The 16,224-nt window shown below is 39.1% G+C and overlaps 1 protein-coding gene across 4 annotated transcripts in view; it reads right to left on the bottom strand.

Moving 5' to 3' along the window:
* The window catches only part of LOC149170564 (uncharacterized), a 197,337-nt gene that overhangs the window by 101,101 nt on the left and 80,012 nt on the right, over positions 1-16,224 (bottom strand). The gene's annotated exons all lie outside the window — the stretch shown is intronic.

The raw sequence follows: 16,224 nt of genomic DNA, 5'->3' as shown, positions 1-16,224 counted from the left end.
TGAGCCCTCTTTGGTTACACCATGAACTGACTGAGGGTGTTGACAGCGTAGCAAATCTCTGGCCTGGTATTGACTAGATACATCAGGGACCCTATGAGCTGTCAGTATAGGGTGGGATCGACATCCTTGTCTTCTGATGCATCAATCTTCTTCTAGTTGGTGATCATTGGCGTAGCCATAGGTCTACAGTCTCCCATCCCAAACCTTTTCAGGATTTCTGTAGCATACCTTCCTTGCCCAAGGAAGATTTCTCCTTTCTGCTGCCAAACTTCCAACCCTAGGAAATAGTGCATTCGTCCCAGATCCTTCATATCGAACTCTGTGGCTAGATTCTTCTTGCAGTCTTCAATGAGTCTGGATGATCCTGTCAGGAAGAGATCATCCACATATAATACTAAGATAAGTGGCTCACTCTCTATGACAAGATAGTAGAGATTTGGATCCGCGTCACTCTTGACAAACCCCATCTTCTGCAAGTAGCCATCTATTCAACTATACCACGCTCTTGGTGTCTGCTTCAGCCCATACAAGGCTTTTTTCAGTGTGCATACATGAGACTTCTTCTCATGAGTTTCAAAGCCCTCTGGTTGTTCAGTGTATACTTCTTCTTCTATTACCCTGTTCAAAAATGTCGTCTTGACATCCATCTGATGGATCTCCCATCCCATCTGAGCTGCAAGAGATATCACAGTCCTAACAGATGTATACCTAGCTACCGAGGTGAAGGTTTTTCCTCATAGTCAATCCCTTCCTTTTGAGCATACCCCTTAGCCACAAACCTAGCCTTGTATTTTTCAATACTGTCATCTGCAGCATATTTGATCATGTAGATCCATCTTGAACCTACCACAAATCTGTCTTGAGGTCTTGACACCACCTCCCAGACATCATTTACCATTATGGAGTTATACTCCTCCACCATCACATCTAGCCAGAGCTGATGCTGACTTGCCTCCTTGAGGTTGGGAGGCTCTCCATCCTGAGCTACTAACGCTTGATACCTGTCTGGCTGTTTTCGCTCCCTTTTACTGTTCCTTGGCTCTCTGATGAAGTTCCCTGCATCACGCAAAATCTGACGAAGTTCCCTACTGGTTCTTCCTTTGCCAACAGGTGCTTTTGTTCGCTCCTCTTCCTCATCCTGAGAATCTTCCTGATCTGAGGAAGGATTCTTCACTTCCGTTGGTTGAAGAGGCATGACCAACGGATCCTCTTTCGACTGCTCCTTGGAAGGCATTTCGCAAGATCTTCTGAAAGCTCTGTCCTCCATGAACTTTACATCTCGTCGTACTACTAGCTTCTTGCTCCCTGGAAGATAGATCGTGTATGCCTTGGCGTTCTCGCTATATCCTGCCAGATACCCGTTTTCTGCAATCTGATCCAGCTTCTTCCTCTTTTCTTCAGGTATGCGACAATATGCCAAACTCCCAAATATCCTGAAATGACTGACTTCAGGTGTCTTCCAGTGAAGACTTTCTCTGGAGTAATCTTGCCCAATGCCCGATGAGGAGTCCTATTCTGAACGTAGACAGTTGTGTTGCATGCTTCTGCCCACAGGAATTTTGGCATATCCTGATCATACAGCATGGCCCTAGCTGCTTCTACAATAGTCCTGTTTTTCCTTTCTGCCACCCCATTTTGCTCCGAATTGTAGGGAGTTGTCCACTCTCTTCTGATGCCCTCCTTAGTGCAATAATCAGTGAAGTCCTTATCGACATATTCTCCACCATTATCTGAGCGCAAGACTTTTGCTTTCTTACCTATCAGATTCTCCACTAGAGCCTTGAACTCCTTGAATCGACAAAAAACCTCATCCTCGGTTTTTAGAAAATAGATCCAAGTTTTCCTCGAGTAGTCATCAATGAAGGTAAGGAAATACTCGGCACCGCTGAGAGCTTTGACGGACATAGGTCCGCAGATATCTGAGCGTATCAATCCTAGTACACTCTTGGCCCTGTGGTTGCTCCTAGGAAATGCCACCTTGGCATACTCTCCTAGAGCGCATCCCCTGCATACATCATCTCGTTCGGTACTCAGAACCGGAACACCTGTTACAGTGCTCTTGAGAATTCTCAGAGCTCCATGGTACAAGTGACCCATCCTTCTATGCCATAGTTCATTCAAGTCTTTGTTCCCATGACTGCCTATTAGTGGCATTGGAGATTCTAGTTGTAATCTGTACAACCGATTACTTTTGATCCCGATCTACACTTTATTTTTCCAGCTCGAGAGTTTGACGTATACCTTTTCCTTGATGAAGTAGATGTCATAGCCCTTGCCTTGTAGTTGTGACATGGAAAGTAAGTTCATCCCCAATCCTGGCACATGCAACACATTTGTGCCACGGAACCGCCCTCCTAATTCTATCTTAAAAACTATGGTACCCTTTCCTACTGGAGTACACTTTGCCTTGTTCCCCATGGTGATCTGAAAGTTCATCTTCTCTTCTCAATATTCTGAGAAACACTCCCTGATTCTATTCATATGCCACGAGGCTCCACTACCTATATACCATACTTCTAATGATGCAGCACTAGTCATGCATGCCACTTCTTCTTCCAACCTGGAAGCCAACATAGAGAAATCGAAATCTCTCTCTCTTGTGCAATCTTCTGAAAATCTGTGTGAGTCCCCTGAGGTGGATGCCTCTGCATCGTGGTCTCGACCCATAACTGATTTTCCCTTTCTGTCTCTGATTACTTGCTCTGATACCATGTGAAAATTCTATCACTGCAGCAACTGATTTACTTTTCCTACTTATTTCATCATAAGTTATTCATGAAATTACTTCAACAACCATTAAAAGAAATATTGTTGTAGAAATCACACCGTAATACAGAAACAAACATATGCACACATTGACATAGTTATTTTGGACTAATGTCCCCGGAAAAAACCCAATGTGGGAAAGTCGGTGCAGCAAGGGGGATTTTATTATTCAGCAATTTTCTTGTTCAACAAGGTGCCAAACTAGCTTACCCACAGATAGACAAACTTCCAACACTTTTCTAAACCCAGTGTAGGCCCTTCTAACCTCTGCTACAGCCTGAAACCCTTTGCGTCAACTTGAAACCCTCTGTGTCAGCGCACTGAAGCTCTACGCAGCCTCTCTGGGCTTTTGCGTCACTCCTACAGCCTCTGCGTGAATGACACAGCCCCTTCTGGCTCTACGCAGTCTCTCTGCCTCTGCGTGGCTTCCTCTGGCTCTGTGCTTGCCTCTTCTGCGCTAATCTCCCGTCTCTTTATTCCGTACTTGCTGCCTCCTGACTTCTCTCCAGACCACTGGTTCAACTTCTCAGCAAACCCCGCTCCAGAAATTAAACTGACTGGTCTCCCTCAGTGTGTTCTCCAAGTGCCCCTCAAGCCTCCTCTTATACTTTTTCTGTTGACATCTCAACGACCGAGATTAAGTCCCTAATCAATGGCTAAGATTAGATCTGACTTGATCCATGTCTTTTGGACCATTCTAATAGATTCATATTAATACACATTAATATTTTATTTTCCCTAAGTTTAGACTTAGGGACTCCATTAAAAAAAATATATATTTTAATATCTCTTGATCTGTTTAGAATCTGCTCAAACCCTTTCTGGGTATTGGAAATCTTATGTGCCCCAACCTCTCCACCAAATTTCGTGGCTAGAGCACATCCGATGCTACTCGAAATCAACATCTGTGATTTTACTTGGGTTGGTGGTGGGTTTATGGTGAGTTAGGCAAAAGGATAGATGGGATTAAAAGGCATTTCCACTTCTCTTTCCCTCATTCTTGCATCTTTGGAGAGCTTGGAGAAGAGAGGAGAAGAGAGGCTTGAGGAGAATCTTGGAGGAGTGAAGGAGAAGGAGCATGGAGGAGTAAAGAAGGGTTGTTATCTACAAGAGCTAAAGAGGTAAGTGCAAACCCCAAGCTCCCTCATTTTTTGTTTTTGTTGTTTGTATTTTTTCTCCTGCCTCTCCTACTATTTCCCATTCTTTCTTTTTTCTCATTTCATTGTAGGTTGCCCATCTATATTCATAATCCAAAATGGTATTCTATTGGCTTATATGTATTATTCCACTTTTGGGTTTCATGATGGTGTTGGAGAGTAGGAATAGAAGGGAAGAAGAAGAGGAGGATAGTGGTCCCCATAAAAATGATCCAATGTATGATGAGGAAGAAGGGTTTGAAGAGGAGGGGGATGAAGAGGAAACTGAAATGCAAGAGGGGAAAGCATTGACACCCCTATGGAATTATGTGACCAAACTCGAGAGGGGAAAAGGTGGTGGAAGCTACAAGTTTGTGTGCCCTCATGGTTGTCATGGAGGAAAATCATATAGTGGTTCATATACCCATGTGAGGAGGCATCTTTGTGGGGTGATGAACAGTGACGAGAAAGAGGGTCCCATGGGTATCGCAATTTTCCCTAAGGTTTCAATGGAACAAAGAAGAAAATACGTCTAAATAGAGGAGGATGCACAAAAGAAAAACAAAAAACTCATTCTGAATCAAGTGCAACCTCTAGATTTGGTAGCTCATCTCTTCATGGTACTTATGCAACCTCTGAAAATAGAAGAACAATAGCAGCTTTCCTTAATGTTGTTGGTAGTGATGGAAAGGTGGTTCGGTTTCTTTATGCTTCCGGTGTACCATTCAATTTGCTTCGCTCTCCCTATTGGCATGATATGGTTAAGGGCATCAATGAAGCCCCAAAAGGATACAAAAGCCCCAACTATGAGAAAGCTAGAACTGTGTTATTAGAAAGAGAAAAAACAAAGGTTCAAAGAGCTTTGACAAGTTTTACAAATGAGTGGGTGGATTGTGAGGTATCCATTGTATCAGATGGTTGGACAAATGTTAACAACCAACCTTTGATAAATGTTATTGGTGTTTTTGTTAGTGGTGCAGTCTTTCTTGCAAGTCATGACTCCTCCATCAATGCAACTTCACAAAACATTGTAGATCTCCTATTGAAATCAATCAAAGATGTTGGTCCTAATATTGTGGTTCAAGTGATCATTGATAATGCAGCAAATTGAAAGGTAGTAGGAAGAATTGTTGAGCATACTCATCCACACATCTTTTGGTTTGGGTGCTTGGTGCACACATTGAACATTTTGATGCATGATATTGTGAAGCATAAAGAATGTGGATGGATTAGTGAGCTTTACAAGAAAGGGAACCAACTCATTAAATTTATCACGAAGCATACAAGGGCAAACTACTTTTATGGCACTTACTCCAAGTGACCTCTAAATCATGGGATGACATTAACACTAATACACTATTCTTGACAATTAATTTTGGTCACATATTAAATATGTTTGGCAATTTACAAAACCAATTTATTACATGGTCAGTTTGTGGATTCAAATCGGCCAGTAAATGGTAAGGTGTATGAGCAGATGGATAACATGTTGGGGCAAATTAAAGACATTGTTGAGCCTAGAGAAATCACCTTGTACAATTATATTCGTATAGATGTGGAAAAACAATGGGAAATGCTAAACATCCCATCACATGCCTTAACATATGTTCTAACACCTAAATCTAGCATCCATCATGGCTTCCAACACCAACGCCTAGGGGGAGAGCAGGAGGAAACCACACCTAGATCCAAAGGATTTATCTAGTTATATGAAAGAATTGTATAAATTAGTCCCTTATGAAGATGAGTCTACAATGCCACAAAAACAATTGAGCAACTATACACTTGGCATTAGTCCATTTGGGAGCAATCATGCAATTAAACATCGAGAGAATTTCTCTTATATTGAGTGGTGGAACATGCACGGAGGTGCTACTCCACTCCTACAACTTTAGCATTACAGGTGTTATCATAGGTGGTAAACACTTCTTCTGCAAAGAGGTGTTGGAGCTCTTATTCTTTCGTCCACAATGTTAAAAGGAACAGGTTAAATTTAGACCGGGAAGAGAGCTTGGTTTATGCTCACTACAACTTGTGAGTGTTGTTCCATTACTGTGATGATGCAAAGACTAATAAAGGCCTTAAGCTTTGGAACTAGAAGGCTCGTATCCAGGATGATGATGATCGAGTTGAGATGCCACCCCATCTAGTACCCAGGTTCCCAGGTTCCATGCTTCAAGACCAACAGTAGGGGCCTCATCTTCATCAATTCAACTGCCACAATTTCCACAGCCACCATCCTCTTCACTACCACCAAGTGGACGCTCATGTATTGTTCCTGGTGGAAGGAGGAGAGATTAGTAGATATATTCACAATTTGCTACTTTTGTCATAGATTAGACTTGTAGTCTTGTTGTCAATTTGAACTTTTTTGTCTTAATTTGAACTTTTTTGTCTTACTCTTCCTAGTTCAATGTGTAGCTAGTGGTGGCCAAATAGCCTATTTTGTAAACATTATTATTTGAATTCTGGACATGACTCATGTTGACAATTGCTCACTTGCTAGATAAGTTATTTGAATGTTTTATCATTTTATCTTCCAAATGTTTTATGTTTTATGATATGCTTAAAAATTTGATGTATGTTTGTAATCGCTAGAATCTAGATGGTTGATGCTCGAATAATTAATCATTGATGTATAATGGATGCCATATGTATCTTGATTTATGTACAAATATGCATGTTTTCAAATCTTCTAAAACTAAATTGGTATTTTTGATGTTATTTTTTAATATAAATGTAAAAAATATAAAATATATATAGTAATAGTAGACCCTTTCAACGCTTCACTTCCCAAAAACAACCCCGCTTCATCCTCGCTTCATGCAACATTGCTTCATTTAGCTCGAGCTCATTCAAACCTATATCCCTAAAAAAATCATATTCAGTGGGTGGTGAAGATTTGGTCTCTAACTCTCTGGTTAGAAGCTCCTCTTTCGAAGCTTGTGGACTTAATGGTTTGTGGAGATCTTGTTTGGTTCAACAATGCGACAACATATTAAGATCCTAGTTGTGACTGGGATTAGAAAGATTGTAGGAATACTCAAGTATTATTGTTGAAAGCAAATTGGAGCTTGAAGCAACAGGGGTTGATTGCATAGAAATTCGAGTAATTTTTCCAAGGGAACATATAAAATATATTGTATTTTTAACAGAGTCTGGGATCGATGGGACCTTCGTTTTTACTAGTCACATGCCTCTATTTTTTCTTATAATGTCGTTTTAAAGGCGTCACAGTGTGACTGCAAACTCCTAGATGAACAATTACGCATGTTTCAATAGATTGTATATTCCAAACACGCAAGTTTGAATCCATGCAATTTCTTGACAATAGCACCCTTAACAATGCTCAATACAGAGTCGATCTCCTTAGGTGCATCATACACAGAGGATGTTTAGCCACGATTGGGATGCCATAATTGAAAGGCCTTGGAAAGAAAACTACCAATAATGTAGCATCCTTTCTCAAAAGGCAAAGAATCATCTGCTACTCGCACTTCATCTTGTGCATCGTTGGAACCTTCATGGCCACTAATTGGTTGTTATTCATTTTGTTAATATTTCAAAGGTTGAACCCACTTGCAATCATCCAAATCAATGTGTATGGTATGTATATTAACATATTTATGGCCATTAATATCATGAAATGTAACTTTGAAATAGGTTTTTTAAATCAAAAAGTGAAAAATTATCCGAGAGGTGTGCATCATTTGGAACCACTACATCTTATTTTGGTCAACATTTTCCTTTTGGAACTGAATTAATAACATGTTCTTGTGGTGGGATGCATTGATATGAGTTGTTTAATCATCTATTATCTACATTTAAATGCATGTTGCAACACCCTTCATTTGTTGAATTTGAGTTGTTGAAAAAATGGCCAAAACTAATAAGTTATTAGAGTTGTTAGATACTCCAATACTGTCTATTGTTGATGGTACAATAAAAATCAACAAAGCCACTCTCACGAATATTCAAATCTATCTACAACATGTACAAGACAATATTGAGTTTTTGCAGCTCAAATCTTAGCTTTAGAGAGATGAACTACAACAGAAGAGTCAACATTCTAAACAAGTTCTTGTTTAGAACAATTCTCTATTTGAGTTTGAGACAAACTCTTATCAGCAGCCAACACCTAATCAGATCAATGAGGCCATTTCAAAAGCAAATTTAAATAAAGATGCAAAGGATCAAGTTGCACTTCCCAAGTCCATCATCAAACCTTAGGAAGAACTTATCAGTAACAAAAACAACACTGGTCTCGGATATTAAAAGGATGTGTCCTTTCACATTACCGACTACTCTAAACCCATCAAGTTTCAAAGTGTTGTGTTTCTTCAGGAAAGTTCATCTTCCCTTGCTCCACTTTCGTAGCCACTTCAGATTATTAGATGCCAACATTCTGATCAAGTTGGCCATGTGAAAGATCAGTGTCTTGATCTTCAACCTTGTGAGAATTGTCGAAATCATTCAGACAACTTCTCCAAACATAAGACTCCTAGAAGAGCAAAGATTCGGCTTGGACAGATCACTTCTTGGAAATGGTATTCAACAGCTAAGAAGATATTTGATCATACCTCAGAGTTCATTTTTTAGAATTGACACGTCTTAAAATGGAGATATCTTCATCTTCTCACCTTGTATCTGATAAGGGCAGGGATGATAGTTAGCTATTATCTTCAAAGCTATATCAAGCTAGCCTGAGCCATTGCCTCAACCAAAGCCAACAGACAGAGTCTAGAGACAAAGCAACCAATGCCAAGGTCAAAGTTGTAGCCAGAGACATATTCATCTTCTGTTAGCATGACTTGGTCGGAGGGCAACCTTAAACCATCGTCAGCAAAAGAGTTTGGTTTCTGCTACTCACTTCATCAATTTGTGATCATCTTTAAAACATCATCAAGCAGCACTTCCATTTTGCAGAAGACTTCAACTTCTAGTGAGATTAGGAATTGTTCAAGGAACTGCTTCGAGCCTAGTTCCAAAGTTGGTGGTAAGCCTTAAACCACCATCGGCAGAAGACTTTGATTTTTGCTACTCACTTCATCAAATTGTGTTCATCTTTAAACCATCATCAAGCAGCACTTCCACTTTGCAAAAGACTTCAACTTCTAGCGAGATTCAGAATTGTTCAAGGAACTACTTTGAGCCTAGTTGCAAAGTTGGCGATAAGCCTTAAACCACCACCAGTAGAAAACTTTGGGTTCTATGACCTCATCTGGTTTGTGGTCTTCCTTAAACCACCATTTTAGAGAGCAAAACCAACCATTGGTTGTCGTGCACTTTTGTATTTTAGCTCTCTTCTTGGACTCAAATACACCCCTTCAGATTAAGGGGGAGAATGTTGGAAGCATAATCATCTTGAGTTATGCAAACTTGGTTTATTCACATGACAGGAAGGTGAAAAGCCTCAAGTGGATGCAAACAATAATGGGAAGTCCGAGAGACCTCTTGGTAGATGAAACAAAGCATCATCAAGAATTGTATTTAACTGTATCATATGTGTAATCGAAAGCATCACACGCCTTAACAAATTTGCTCTCCATTTTTGGTGTGTTCAACATTTTTTTTAATTGATAATTGTAGAGGAAAAATATACGATTGTCCCCATGGTTGCATTGATAGGGTGTATCCTAATTTATTTGAACTGAAACACAAGAAATTATTATTGATATTAGCGCTTGCTCACTTCCAAATGCATTGTTGATAATGGAGGCCAAAAGATGTTAATAAGGCAATTGTCTTGTAGTTGGAAAACCACAAAGGCTCATTGCAGAAAGACATAATAAAACAAAATCGGACATGTGGACATTAATAAAAGAACAGAAGGCAGAAAATTCCACCTCATAAATTACAATGTGCAAGTCAAGGGACACATTATGTAGACTATGATACCAAAAACAGAATATTTCTAAGGTATGAAATGTTCCAAATATGGCAAGAAAAATCAACCATGAGATCTGACATTATCAATTCCTAACCATACCAATCAATTCTCAAAATATTTGATGCAGCTTCAGAACACTTCCATACTATTACCCACCACCTCTGGTTAGTGTATATAGGAAAAAAAATTCCTCCTAGATGATCCTCAGCCAGCAACCAGCGACCCCTTGCAGCTACCAGATAGCTTGATGTGCCATTATCTCTGCCAATTGAGGCAGCCATGTGGACCCTTGCCCACTTGTTATGATTGTATATTTGAAGGTGGGGCTCCTAACCCTGAAGGTATGGCTTTTCATTGGTATAATTGAGTATTTTTCCTTACTTGTCATGGCCATTTTTAGGCATGGATTGGTGGGGGGATTCGGTAGAAAGAGTGGGCTAAGTCAGTACGCCTTTCTCCATTTCCCGATTTTGTGGTTAGCCTTGTATCCTAGTCCCATGGGATCTCCTTTATTGGCCATTAGCTTTAGGATTGGCACAACATGGGGAATCCCGATTTTGGTTGTGTGGTCCCGCTCCCCGACACCATATACATCACTCCCTTCCACTTATTTTAGCCCCATTCATTTCTTTTCCCATCCAAGTCCACATGTATTCACTGGGTCGACATAGGGTTAGCTAACCCCTCCCCTTGTCCACACCTTGGGTCGGGCCTGGAACGATGCTCGGAGGTTGATGGAGCTAAAAAGAAAAGAAAAGACATAATTTGGCCACTCTCAACAGGAAATGTACCACAAAATGCAAAAGATGGTCGAGACATACAAATTTAGCTCGTGGAAAAAATCCAAACATGAGCCCTACCCCTTATCCATGGCCATCACCCTGGTTCCTATGGGCCCTAGATGAGCCCCCTCCATCATTAAGGAACCCATGATTGTCCCAACCCCTGGTGGGCGATGAACTACCCCACTTTAAGGGGGTATCCACTGCCATATATATTACACAACATGCTCTCATTCCCTGGAACTCATGTACCACAATTTGCTCTCTCCTACACTCATATACCCAGGTGTGGGCTTCCCCTATTATAATTACCCTTGTACCATGACATGTGGTCTGGATGATTCCCCTAATCCACACTTCGTTCAATTACTATATCATTTGCCACCTGCCACTTGAGTGATGTACCACGGACATGTCACCCCCTTTAAAGGTTGAAACCACCTAATAGGGTCCTTGATTAACCCCCTCATTAAACTTGGAGACACTTGTACATGCCAAAGCCCACTATGGAAAGGCATGCCACCATAAAGCGCCCCATTGATTCCATGACTTGTAAGCTCTTTTACTTGATTATTCTAATAATTTGTTGTATTGGAGGGTAAGGGGGCGCATTGGATATTATGCAGTATTGCAGGGGGTCTCCATTTGGGGTTTAGTCTCACTATACAAGGTCCAAGCCCTCCAGAGGGTGACATTGGCACTTGTAGGGTGAGTGTTGAGAACCATGAGCCTCCACCATGGTAGAGAGTACTTTATGGATCCCCAGCACCACTCATTGCTTGCTCATGTTCCACCTTTTTGGATGAGGATGATGCACCTGGTTCACCATGACCAGCCAACTCCACACTTGCACCATACACTTGGCAGATGATCCAGGGTCCAGATGAGGGTTTATGACATCCTCTAGCCCTTACAAATGGTTTACAAGCAGTTTCAATCCACTTGGAGACCCATGAGGATGTCCTTGTGCCCTTCACACCCACTTGGGTGCACCATGGGGATTTGCTTGGAAACAAGAGACCAACTCCTTGTCCACTATGTTTGAAGTCCATTCTCACATCATGGCACACTTAGGACTTCATTAGGCCTCCTCAAAGGCCCAACGACTCACTTTATTGATCATTCGACCCCCTTGAGAGACTTATTATTATGTCATTGAGCTATCTTGGTGGGCTTGTCACCAAGAGATATTATTATTGCACATTATTTTTTTATTTGGGGCTCAATTAGGCCAAATTAGGCAAATCGAACTCATAAGTCATTGTATAAATACAAGTCAGGTGATTCATTTTCATCAATCATCACTTGGATTTGGGATTAGTAGCTCTTTGAAGAATTTTGCATTCCCTTTTGGAGAACGAGTTTAGATGTTATGGATGAATTTTGATGTTTGGATCTATTTCTCTTATCTTGGAGCTTCATTATTGGCATAATTAGATTATTGGATATACTCATTTATACGTGTAAGTAATCTTTTTCATGCTTATTCTTGTTATTTACTTTGTCACGTGAATGTTGCTAGGATTTTCCCTATACAAGTCCGAAATTACTACTTTCCTATGCGAAAATGTGGAAATTTTCATCTTTTGTAGTGTTGCATCATTGCATGGCCCATGTTTGAATGGGTGGATGAACTAGAGATTATTTTATCAAAATACATCTTGATAAGTCATTAATTAATGAACTAGAGGTTATTTTATCAAAATACATCTTGATAAGTCATTAATTATTGCATTTCCAAGTATAAGGAAATCGAGTAGTTGCTCTCATGCCCTAATGCCATGCGAAGTTGCTTGAAGACCTCCTTGATTGGGTAAACCTCTTCCAAACCATAAATTCTCCTTGACTCCATCTCTCCCAAGGGATAAGGCACTAGTCCTTCCATAGGTGGTCACTTTTAACGCATATTTCTCTCACCTCTCCTTCTCTTTCTAGGCCTAGCCTCCATAGGTCATCTAGGGCATCACTTATCTCACATTCTAGCCATCAAAAGACTTTGATCTCTTGTCCATTACTGTGCTAGGGTTTCCTCTAGAGGCCCTCCAAATTTCAAGAAATCAACGGTGGGATCTTGAGATAAAGCAAGCCCTAGCTCAAGGATCGTTTCTTGCCCTAGGTTTCCCTTGGCTAGTGTCCTCATTTGGATCATTGCATTCTACTCTAAGAAGATTTGTCCTTTGATCCTCTTCTCTTCCACAATTAGGTGAAACCTCTTCTCTTCCACAATTAGGTCAAACCACCTGTGGTTAATCAATTCCACATAAAGACCAATTCTCCATAAGGATTTCTAGGCCTAGGAATCATATTTACAAGATATATTCCCAAACCCTAGCCTCCACAATCCTCTTAGCCCTTCCTAGAGAGCATATCACCTTGCTTCCCAAGCAAGAAAACCATATAATTGAGTCTCTCTTGTGAATTGGCCTTATGAATCACTCATTATTCTCTTATTGATCTCTTGATTCCCATTATACTGGGTCTCCTCCCATCGATGAAACTATGTAAAGAGCAAGGAGCCTTAGTTGAGGTGACAGTAGGCTATTGCTCCATTGCTGCCCCTTGGCCTAGTAGTCTCTCCATAAGATCCCCTCCTAGGACGCCTGCTAGTTTGAGTGGTAACACATACCATATGGGATAATTTTTGTATATGATCCCACTAACTGACTGAAACGATTTGAAAATCTAGAGATATTCCACCAACGTCACTATCCTTAATAAAGTTCTTTACAGTAGCAATGACAATCCAATCTTCCCTAATCAAGTTTCTTTGAAATGTATCAATTTTGGCAATTATTATATTTAGAATAAATCATAATTATGAAATGGGAATATTTGACCTCCAAATATATTCAACATATCCCAGTACAATTTCCCTCACCATTACATGACAGAATATAGATGAACAAGTTATTAACCATCATAGCCAAACCTTAGAACATGTTTGATTGCAATGCCAGTTTTTAACAACTATCCACCCTTATTAATAGAGCTATCTAAAATTTGAGCACTAGTAGGTTTCCGACAGTGAAGGGTCTAGCACAAGTTAATATGCCACGAATTACAAACAGAAATTTTGTTGAATAGAATATATTTTGCAATGAGGTATATATGATATTTACAAAGGGGATCATGTTGTATGCGCAAAATACATATGAGGGCCATATAACGAAGGGATGTACCATTTGGGATAGGCCAAATTTATCCTAAAAATATTTTTATTTATTTGCAGTATCTAAAATACAAGGGTACATATATTTATTAATACATAGAATGCCCTCCCTTTCAAGCAAAATCTTTCTCCTGAAACTGTTGATAAAGACAGGGGTTCTTGATGAAAGGTTTAATTATCAAAAGAAGAATTGTCTTCCAATAAGGCCTTTCACTTGAATAGACATCTAAACACTATTCTAGATCACAAGGATTTTTCTCAACTAGTTAGGACACCTTTAAGTTTCAATATGAGGTTTCCTTCTTCATCGAGCATGAGTAGGTCACTCTATTCTTAGTGATGATGCCCTACCTCCTCCTTAAGACAATCAATGTTATCAGAACCAATAGAATTGGCCATACTAATCAGTTTGGAGGCACAATCAGTGCGATGAAGTGCTCTAAACCATTTTTGGCCTGTTATATACCAAAACAGATAGTTCAGTATAGAACTGGCCTTCAAACACCAAATCGGCTTGTTTTGTACAAATTCATGCTAAACTGGCTAGTTTCATACTGTACCGGCCAATTTTGTATTATCATATGGTGCAGCGAGTGACTTCCAAAAACTATTTTCTTTTTAAATGCAGTATAATAATTCATATGCGAGGACAAAACCTAACCCTACATCCCTACTAATTTTATTTAAAGCAATGTAACACTTATGTAGATTTTCACATTTATTCATATTGTAAGATGAATTTTTGGAAAGAACTGTGATTCCAAATTTAGTTTGTCCAATGATTCGGGTGGACACTGCACCCACATCAGGGGCATAAAAGCTTTGAGAAGATGTGAATAGGTTTCGCAAGGAGAATAAATAGAATGGAGAGGAAATTGGTCGTGATGAAAAAATCGAATGAATTATTAAAATGAGTCAATTTTCTTGAATAAAGGAAACAAAATAAAAGGAATGGCAGGAATGGTAGGAAGGAATCAATCAAGAGTTATGGGAGAAGAAAATATTAATGATATGATAGCACTATGTAAAAGGTCCTAAATTAATATTTTAAACAGACCGGTAAATATTAAAAATTAAACTTATAATTTAATTTAAAAAGAAACTTATACAAACTTTTAATTCAATTTAAAAACAAGAATTATAAAATAATAATGAATTTAAAAATATTTAAACAGAGAATTGAAAATCATAAGAGCGCTAAGCTTATGTGAATAGGTGTCGCAAGGAGAATAAATAAGATGGGGAGGAAATTAGTTGTTAAGTCTCTTTCAAACCTCAATTTTAGGACCATTTACTCGGCCCTATCATATCTAGATCGGATACCAATAGTTGGTATCATTGTTCAATCCCCTGACTCACTTTTTAAAAAAGAGGGTTAAAACATGAAAAAAATTAGTTATTGAGTAAAACTAATAGAGATAGAGCAATAATTTCCAAATTATTGCAATAATTACCTAAATTAACACGATAAATTGAAATTATTGCAATAATTTCAAATGGGAAAATTATTGCAACAAAAATTATCATTGGTTTTGACAATATTATCCCAATAAGTGCAACACTAGACCTCCACCCCTACAATTCAATTATCCTAGAAATTAATGGTAATGATAAATTCTTAAAGTAAAAGGTTCCCTTATTAATTTTCTAATACCAATTCTGATTTGATTTCCCTAGAGATATATTTATTACCTAGAAAATGTTTCACCCAACAAAATCCTTTTATGAAACCTTTTGAAAATAAAGACACTAGAATTTTAACTTTAAATGAAATTTGCAATGTATAATAAATGGAAAATCAATCACAAAACAAAGTAGAAAATTATGCTCAACAAATTCCCCTTCACCATATTACTCAAGAAAATTAGGGCCTCCTTTAACAAGGAAATCGACCCGCAAATAATACATTAAAAAATGCAGCGATGAAACCTGGAAACTTAGTCCCCTCATAAATTCAGCTTGCACTTGTGCTAGGTGTTTTTCACAATTTTGCCCACCTGTAGCAACACCCTCCTTCCAAGTCTATCATAAACCCTCACGACATCCCCAAACTCACAACCAGATTGCAAGAACTTGACTTCACAAGTCTCTGTATTCCTCTTGCGCACTCAACCTGCAAACCTCTACTTCAAAATTCTTGTAACTCCACCACATTTTTCACCTCTCTTCAGTCTTCAGTCTCTCACTCACTTGAGAAAACCGCTCTCCCAAGAACAATGTGTCTTCGCCTCTCCCTTAGGCTTCATTTATAATTTCTCATTGAGCTAGATCTCAAACCCAAGATCTCCTAAGTGATGGATAGCTAGAATTATATCCAACGCCTCCTTTAGGATCAACTATTGGTATCTGATCTAGATCACTTATTAATTAAGTTATTTATTCTTAGAAACTTAGCTCAATAATCAACATCAATTAATAAATTGATTAATGTACTTTTCCTAAGTCAAACTTAGGAAAGAGATAATAAAAGTCACTTACTCC

Source organism: Pinus tabuliformis, chromosome 4_2 (assembly GCF_031772625.1).
Source record: "Pinus tabuliformis cultivar Carrire ecotype Pingquan chromosome 4_2, CPIR1, whole genome shotgun sequence".
Classification (NCBI taxonomy): domain Eukaryota; kingdom Viridiplantae; phylum Streptophyta; class Pinopsida; order Pinales; family Pinaceae; genus Pinus; species Pinus tabuliformis.
This window is presented reverse-complemented; position numbering and strand designations above follow the sequence as displayed.